Source organism: Nicotiana attenuata, unplaced genomic scaffold (assembly GCF_001879085.1).
Source record: "Nicotiana attenuata strain UT unplaced genomic scaffold, NIATTr2, whole genome shotgun sequence".
Taxonomy (NCBI): domain Eukaryota; kingdom Viridiplantae; phylum Streptophyta; class Magnoliopsida; order Solanales; family Solanaceae; genus Nicotiana; species Nicotiana attenuata.
The window spans coordinates 771071-781328 of NW_017670244.1; positions in this window are offsets into that span (position 1 = coordinate 771071).

Below are 10258 nucleotides of genomic sequence, written 5' to 3' on the forward strand. Positions count from 1 at the left end.
ATCTCGTATTCTCAATCTTGCACGTATTGTTGAGGTTACATATATACACAATCTAGATGGATACACTCATCCGGAGAAAGTCCTAAAACCTCACATTATTGCCCTACTTGTGGATTCTATTGAAGTTTAGACCGCATTTGTTGCTGGTCGACTTCATTCTTCTTTGTTGAAAGAATTAAATTTATTTATTTAATTTTATCATGCTGTATAAAGTTGCTAAGCAACTGCCTTTTGTAATGGAGCGATGCACTTCCCATCGGGTTCCTTAATATCCTTGTAAGAAATAATTTTGTTTTTTATTTCATTTTTTTATTGCACATATTAACTTGAATATATTCTACCCATTGTCCCCAGAAAAGAATTCAATATTGAGATATTAATTTGACGAGCACAACTGCCCAACAAGATGTAAAGCCCAGCAAGTTTTGAATATTATTTTGGTCTAATTTAAATCTTAATGACATAATTAAGGTACCCTGAGAGTACAAGCACCTACTTGGACTAAACGAAGTGTTTAACGAGTCAAATTTTTGCCAAAAATGAAGCTGGAAAAGATCAAGGTAATCATACGGGATGATATGTGTGATTTTAAGAGCTTCTCTTGGTTTAAGATATGCACTGACTTGGAAATCTAAGCTAAGAATTTGTTATGGAGAGATCAGCCACCTGAATTGAGCCACCAGAGAAGGTTAATACAAGCTTGCAATTGCATATTATAATGATAGCTAAATAATGATTGCAAGGGTATTTTCTTTCAGTGATTGTCACGACCCTAAAAATGACCCGATCGTGATGGCGCCTATCGTGAAACTAGGCCAGCCGACACAATTTCCGAATTAACCATTATTCAATAAAAGTCATTTTTAAGCCTTTAATTAATCAATATCTCATAATGTAAGTCTAAATGAACAGTGCAAAATAAATACACAAGCCCGACATCGGGGTGTCACAAGTCACGAGCATCTACTAAGGTCTGGATGCAATGAAGAGTCTGAAACTATGGTAAAAACAATCTAAGGAGGATAAGAGGGACAAAAGCAGGGCTGCGAATGTCGGGCAGCTACCTCGCTAACTCCGATGACTCTGCCACTGAGCAATCAACACCCGCTACCGGGTCAGAGATGCCTGAATCTGCACACACGGTGCAGGGAGTAATGAGAGTACGCCAACTCAGTATGTAGTAAAAGTAAATGAAAGCCAAGCAGTAAGAAAACATGTAAACCACGTCATAATGCTACAGCAAATACAGTACATTTCCAAAACAGTGCAGAAATCATTTATTTCGTAAATCGAATTCAGCTTCCGTAAAATAAAAACCTTTTAAAAACATCTTTCAATAGTTTCAAACGAGTGATAAAAATAGTGAGTAAATATGATAGAAATGTAACAGCCCCTCGGGCAAATCATGTATCATAAATCGCCCCTCGGGCATATATCAAAAAACAACAGCCCCTCGGGCTACCTCATAATCACTCGTAATCAGCCCCTCAGGCATAACATGAATCCAGAACCGCCCCTCGGGCAGCAATATGAAATAACAATAGCCCCTTGGGCTACATCACATCACTCACACTGGGTACCCGCGCTCACTGGGGGTGTATAGACTCCGAGAGGGGCCCCTTACGGCCCAAGCGCAATAACAAGCCATCTCGTGGCATAATCAAACAATCTCTCGGCCTCATATCAATCACAAGCAACCTCGTGGCATAATAAATCGGTCCCTCGGCCTCTCACATATCACAAATCAGTACCACATGCTGCGGCGCGCAGCCCGATCCCATGATATCCTCACAACACAGGCCCTTGGCCTCACCCAGTCAGATCTCACTCAAGCCCCTCGGGATGACAGTAAAACAAGTACTCGGCTCAAAATATCATTTGTGAATCAAAAGGAGTGAATAAAACCGAGTTATGAAAACAGTAAGAACATAGCATAACTGAGTGCAAATATCAACCGAAAACAGTGAGGAAAACGGTAGTAAAAGCCCCTAAGGGTCCAAACAATCGGCACAAGGCCCAGACACGGAATTTAGCCCCAAACACAATAATACTTTCCAAAATATAACAACATTAAATAGTTTCCAAGTAAATACGCGACTTAATAGTCGTACGGGACGGACCAAGTCACAATCCCCAACGGTGCACGACCCCACGCTCGTCACCTAGCGTGTGCGTCACCTCAAAATAGCACAACGAAGTGAAATTCGAGGTTTCATACCTTCAGGACAACATATACATTCATTACTTACCTCAAATCAGTACAAACTCTAGCCCGCGATGCCTTTGCCTCTCGAATCGGCCTCCAAATGCTCCAAATCTAACCAAAATCAGTATATTATCATCAATATACGCTAAAGGAACAAAGCCCAAGCGAAAATATTCAAATTAACTAAAAAATCCCAAAATTGGCTCAAACCCGGCCCCCGGGCCCACGCTTTGGAATCCGACGAAACTCACAAAATCCGACGACCCATTCAACCACGAGTCCAACCATGCCAAAATTACTAAATTCCGATAACAATTCGGCCTCCAAATCTTCAAATCTTATTTTCAAATCCCTAGGTCCAAATCCCCAATTTACACCTCAAAAACATGTAATCTAGTCGGATTATTCGATGATAATTCAATATTATGGAGTAGAAATGATCACAAGTGACGTACCTCAAGATTTCCCATGATTTCTTGCTCAAAAATCGCCCCAAGCCGTGTTCTTTCACCAAAAAAACGTCAAAATGAGCTAATAAACCGGAACATCAGTAATAAACCTAATTCTGGTCGCTAAAAGCTAATTCCCGTCGCTAAAAGTGGTCCAATCTGGTCGCTAAAGGTGCACACCAGATCTGATGCACCAGCAGTCTTTAATTTCACTAAAAAGGCTCTAACTCTATTATATGAACTCGGAATTCGATGATTCTTGTTCCTATGAGTCACAAATAATAATACGAACATAGTCCTTCAATCGGAGCTCATTTGCTCAGTGCGATACCCATTTCGCTCGTTAAACAATTAACTCATGATTCGCGTCAAAAACCCAATCGCGACTTGATGAAATTAGACCAAAATTTCCATATCACTCCTATAATTCATTATCGATATTGCGGAAGTCTCAAATTCAAAATTTGATCTCTAGAACTAAAAATGGACCTTTGGATCATTACATGCTTATGCTCAAAACGCCGAAATCTTCCAAAACTTATCCGAGCCTCATGGGACCCCGACCAAACATGCCAACACACACCATAACATCATACAAACTTTTTCCAACCTTTGGAACGCTAAAAACAATATCAAAACACAAAATTTGCATCGGATTCAAGCCTAAGAATTCCAAAAACTCCCGAATTCCGCTTTCGATCAAAAAGTCTATCAAACCACGTCCGAATGACCTGAAATATTGCACGCACATCCCAAATGACACAAAGAACCTACTGCAATTTTCGGAATTCCATTCCAACCCTGATATCAAAATTTCCATTGCCGACCGGAAAATGCCAAATTTCCAATTTTGCCAATTGGAGCCTAAATCTTCCAAGGACCTCCAAAATACATTCCGAACGCGCTCCCAAGTCCAAAATCATCTAACGGAGCTAACCAAATCATAGAAATCCAAATCGAGATCGAATACAAAAAATTCAAAACTTGGTCAAACCTTTCAAACTTAAAGCTTCAAACTGAGAATTGTTCTTCCAAATCTATTCCGATTATCCTGAAAACCAAAACCCGTAATTTACATAGTCATAATACATCACACGGGGCTAGTCATGCCTGAAAACTGGCGAGCGAAGTGCAAAAGCTCAAAACGACTGGTCGGGTCGTTACAGTGATCGATATTTCTTGAGTACAGAATGGATGATGTAGCTTTACACCAACAACTTAATCTCTATGTCTCTTTTCTTTTCTTGATACAATGCCTCACCAGTGTTTATCTCTTTTCTTCTTTCACTAATTACATAGCAGATCTAAAGGAACTACAATGTACTACGTAAGTGTCAAGCCTAACCTCGACGATGTAGTGACGAGGCTATGACAGGACACCCACGTAAATAAACATGTGCAAAAACAATATACGTACAACATAACAATAAATAAGGCTAAACATGTACTATTGGGAGGGGACATGCGAAGGGTGCAAAAAATACGGTAACTACAACATGGAATGATAACAAGAAATAGTCAATAAGACTTCAACCGGTAAAACGAATAAACACAATGAATAAAACTACACGGCATCACCCTTCGTGCTTTTACTCTCTACCTCACTATAAAATAATAACAACGGCACGACATCACCCTTCGTGCTTTTACTCTCAATTTTATCATGAAACAATAGATATGGCACGACATCACCTTTCATGCATTAACTCTCAAATACGGAACGACATCACCCATCGTGCATTAACACTCAAATAAGGCACGGCATCACCCTTCGTGCATTAACACTCAAATACGACACGATATCACCCTTTGTGCATTAACACTCTCCTTTACCATATAACAATGAACATATAACAATAGAGAGATAGAATAAACAAGGACAAACCTCACGTTAACAATGGTTCCACAATACCAACCTCAACTTCAGAAACAAAACTCAATTATCACACATAGCCCATAAATGCAGAACGAATGATCAATTTAGTAATTAAATAGTCTAAGAATGGATATCATGATCAAAGAAAACAATAAATTACAAGAAACAAGTCCCACCCACATGCTTTAACCCAACAACAACGCATAAATACTCGTTACCTCATATATACGTTGTACCCAACATTTAAACAAGTAGTAAATAGGAAAAAAAGTCCTAATCCCTCAAGTCAAGTTAACCACGACACTTACCTCGCTCCAAAGATCAACTCAAAGCTCAACCAAATCTTTGCCTTTCAAACAAACCTCCGAACCAACAAAATCTAGCAAATTATCAACCAAACAGTTCAACATAAGCCTCAAAGCTCAACCAAATCTTTGCCTTTCAAACAAACCTCCGAACCAACAAAATCTAGCAAATTATCAACCAAATAGTTCAACATAAGCCTTATGAACTATACACGAATGCAAAAGATTCAATTTAGGTCATTATTGAAAAAGTCAACAAAAGTTAACTCCTGGATTGTAACGACCCGACCGATCGTTTTGAGCATTTGTACTTTGCTCGGTTGTTTGAGAGCATTAGTAGCTCCATATGATGTATTATGACTTATATAGATTGTCGGTTTTGGTTTTCAGGTTATTCGGAACTGATTTGGCAGAATGATTCTCAGCTAGAAGCTTTAAAATTGAAAGGTTTGACCAAGTTTGACTTTTTAGTATTTGACCTCGAATTGGATTTTTGATGGTTTTGTTAGCTCCGTTGGGTGATTTTATACTTAGGAGCGCGTCCGGATCGTGATTTGGAGGTTTGTAGTGGAATTTGGCTTGAAATGGCGAAAATTGGAATTTTGGAAAGTTTGACCAGGAGTGGACTTTTTGATATCGGGGTCGGATTCCGATTCCAGAAGTTAGAGCATGTCTGTAATGTCAAATGTGACTTGTGTGCAAAATTTGAGGTCAATCGGACGTGATTTGATAGGTTTCGGCATAGGTTGTTGAAGTTTCAAGTTTCAAGTTCATTGATTTCGAATTTGAGGTGTGATCCGTCGTTTTGATATTGTTATGCATGTTTTGAGGCCTCAAGTAGGTCCGTGTGATGTTATCAGACTTGTTGGTATGTTTGGCTGTGGTACCGAGGGGCTCTGGTGAGTTTCGGATTGATTCCGGAGCATTTTGGGAATTTTGGCTAAGGTGTATCCTTGCTGGTTCTGGTGTTTCCACATATGCGGAAGTATGGGCGCAGATGCGAGTCTGCAGAAGCGGACAGTTGATCACAGAAGCGAGGTTTTGCACAGATGCATGTTTGGGCTTCGCACCTGCTAGTGCGCAGGAGCGAAAATGGTTCCACAGGTGTGAGGGATCGCCTGGTGAGTTGAGGTCGCAGAAGTGAAGTGGTGACCGCAGATGCGACATTTTGACCGCAAATGCGGAATTGCTGGGCAGAAGCTATAAAATCGAGGTTTTGGTTATTTCTTCATATTTTGAGATGTGGGACTCGGATTGAGGCAATTTTTGGAGCAATTCTCATCACAAGGATTGGGGTAAGTGTTCTCCACTCAGTTTTGATTATATTTCATGAATTTATCTTCATTTTTGGCAGTTGGTTGATGAATTTAAAGAGGAAATTGGGGGTTTTGGCCTAAAGTTGGTAATATGAATTTTTGAGTTTTGAACACCGATTTGGAGTCGAATTTGGGTGAAACTAGTATGGTTGGACTCGTAATTGAATGGGTTGTAGGATTTTGTGAGTTTTGTCGAGTTTCGAGGGGTGGGCCCGGGTGTGATTTTTGTTCGGATTTGGGATTTGACTTTGGATTCGATCTTTTTCATTTGTAATTGCTTCCTTGGGCTTTATCTGATGTATTTGAATTGCTTTTGGCTAGTTTTGAGCCGTTCAGAGGTCGCTACGCACGTGATGGCATTCTTGGAGCATCGCTTGGCTTGCTCGGTGTCGGAATTGGCTTGTTTAAGATAATTAACTCTTCTAAACCTACGTGGTATGTGATTGATGTTGAGGTGACGCACATGCTAGGTGAGGGGCGTGTGGGTGTGCACCCTGTGAGTTGTGACTCTATTGTTTCCAGGGCACTATTTAGTGGCCCACTTTATTGATATTTGAGTTTTTCACCATGTGATAAAGTAATTGAGATGTACATCATGCTAGATATCATGTTTAGGTTTTATGCTGATATTGTTGGGACCCCTAGCGGTCGTTTCTAGCTGTCATCTCATTGATTTCATGGATAATTCGTACTCAGTCACATTCATGCATTCATATCATATCTCAGTCTCAGTTGTTACTTATTGATACATCATATCATTATTCCAGGTCAGTTTTCATGACATTGTGAGCCTGTGGGTGAGACTGGAGAGATTGATGACTGAGTGAGGCCGATAGCCTGATTATAAGTAATAGTTATGGGATCGGGCTGCACACCGCAGTATGTTTTATTGATTTATGCCATGATTGGCTTGTTATGGCATTTGGGCCGTAAGAGCCCCTCCGAAGTCTGCACAACTACAGTGGGCGCGGATGATATTATTGTTGGATGGATTTTCCTGGACATGGATTTGTCCAAAGTATTTGATATCTGGAGATGGATTTCTCCACAGGGTTGAATTTCCTTTTTTCCTCGGTACTGGGTGACTTCTAGTCAATGATGTATATGTTCCGGGATGGATTACCCCGGGCTGCATGGGCCATATACAGTACGAGTGGTTGAGCATTTACATATTATTGAGGGATGGATTTCCCTGGACATGGATTTGTCCGAAGTACTTGATACCTGGCAATGGATTTCTCCACAGGGTTGGACTGCCCTTTTTCCTCGGTACTGGGTGACTTATAGTCAAAGTTGTATATGATCCGGATGGATTTCCTTGGCCCGTATGGGCCATATACAGTACCGAGTGGTTGAGTATGATGAGTGAAAAGTGTGATACAGTGAGGTTGAGTACTCTGAGAGTGTGAGTACATGATTCATCTCTGAAGTACATGGCATTGGCATGCATATATGGCATATGTGCATAGAGACGCATTTTCCTCATGTTGTACGGTATCGCATCAAATATGACTTTTTGCACACATTGATATGTGGGTATAGAGTGGTATTTCACACTTATTATTTGAATGGACATGAAACATTCTTATTGTGGAAAGGATTTTTCAGGAAATTACAGTTTTCAAACCACCTCATAATTCTTCGATGATTTCGATAAAGGATTTGGGTTTTTACTAAAAATCTTGAGAAGCGGAACTATTTTCAGAAAACTGTACAAAAGTTGAACATTTTTATCTCTAAGATTATTTCCTTGTTTATATGCCCTACGTTGTATGAATTGCTGTTGGTTATTTGTGTTGGACCCGACCTATGTTCCAGCTCATCACGGCTTTCAACTTGAGGTTAGGTTTGTTACTTTTTGACTACATAGGTCGATTGTACTCATAATGCACTTCCTACACATTGCATGCAGATCCCGGATGTCGATGTTGCTGCATTCGATGGTTGCTGGATTTGAAGGTGTACCTGCGTCCCTGATGTAGCTGCCTCTTGTTCATGGTAGCCTTAGCTTTATAAAACTTTGTTTATGTACTTTTCAAACAGAAGATGTATTTTTGTTCATATCGGCTTTGTAAACTCTATTCATAGAAGCTCATGATTTGTACTACCAGTCCTTGAGAAATATATAAGATTTAGATAATTTATTTCGATTAATTGTCCTGTTAAATATTATTGAAACTGGATAGATGTAAGTTGGCTTACCTAGCGGGTTCGGTTAGGTACCATCACGACTAGTGGTTTTTGGTCGTGACACAGGCCCGCTTGGTCCAAACCAAAAAATCGGACCAAAACCCGATTACCCATTCACCACCGAGCCCGGTTATGTGATGATGGGTTTTCAATGTCTTTGCCTTGTGTTTTGATGATCTAACAAACTTACTGTCAAGAACTAGATAGGGAACCCGACACACTTGGTACACATTGCAAATGAACGAATTCTAGCCTGAACTCCAGCTAATGTGAACTGCTGCAAGGAAAGAAAATAAAGGAACAAGACAGGGACCTGATCCCTTGGTGTTCTCTGACAGAAGTACAAGTCAACTATACAGCTGGAAAGCAACTGCAGAAAGTAACTACCTGCAACTGTACACGCGACAGTGCAGCAGTCACTTCCCATTGGGAAGAGGCGTGTACCAACCAAGAATTGACATCATCCTTGGGATGTCTTTGGTAGTATAACAACATAGTGTAAGGCATAAGATATTTACTTGATCATTGAGTGATATTCTCTCAAGCATAATAGATCTGATCCAGCATTGAAGTCACAAGTGTGTCAAGAACAAGAAGACAACTCCACTAAGGATCAGTTCCACAATGAGTCTATATGTGTCCGTAGTTGAGTTGTAATCTTGTTGTTTGTTCTTCATTGCATCTCCTATCCTGCTTTCTTAGAAGCTTTGTTTTAGGAAACTCAAAATCATAAACCTTCTGAGTTTGTGTTGTGACTAGAGTTTGTCATAAGTTAAAGTCTTTGTAACTAGTGAGTGATAAAGTGGCTTGTGGTAAGTGTATCACAAGTTAGTTTAGTTGAAGTCTTTGTAATAGAGTCATTACAAAGTGGCTTGTAATAGTGTGTTTACAAGTTAGTGAAGTTGAAAGCCTACAGGTGTAGGTCGTGGTTTTTGTCCCCTTGAGTTGAGATTTTTCCACGTAAAAATTCCGTGTCTCATTTACTTACTGTTTTAATTAGTACTCTCAGTGGAAACTCATAGAGGACCAGGTACTCTATAGTTTGGTGGATTCATATAAACTAACAATTGCATCAGAGCAGGTTCTTTCTAAAAGGTTAACACCTAGAAAGAATCTCAATGGCTGTTCCACCTAACTTTGAGGAAGGACAATCAACCTATAGACCCCCGAGATTCAATGGTCATTATTACGGCTGGTGGAAAACTCGTATGCATGATTTTATAATGGCAGAAGACTCAGAGCTATGGGACGTCATTTGTGATGGTCCACATGTTCCTATGTAGAAGCTTGGAGAAACTGGACCAATGGTGCAGAAAAACAGAAAAGAGTACAATGATATTGACAGAAAAACTGTAGAAAAGAACTTTCGTGCCAAGAAAATCTTGGTATGTGGTGTAGGACCTGATGAGTACAATAGAATCTCAGCATGCGATTCTGCCAAGGAAATATGGGAAGCATTGCAAACGACACATGAAGGAACTACTAAAGTTAAACAGTCCAAGATTGACATGCTCACCACCGAGTACGAGCTCTTCAGGATGATGGATGATGAGTCTATACAATATATGCACACTAGATTCACATCTATCATAAATGAGCTTCATTCATTTGGAGATGTTATTCTCAGAAACAAGCTTGTAAGGAAAGTTCTCAGTGTTCTACCTGGCTCTTGGGAGAGTAAGGTGAATGCTATCACTGAAGCTAAAGATCTACAAACTCTAACCATGGATGAGCTGATTGGAAATATGAAGACATACGAGATGAAAATAAAGAAAGACCGTCAAAGAAGAGAGCCAAAGAAGGAGAAGACCCTAGTGCTCAAGGTTGAAAACAATGACTCAAGTGAAGAAGATAGTGATATGGCCTATCTCACTAAAAGATTTCAAAAGATGGTTCGAAGAAATGGTGGTATACCT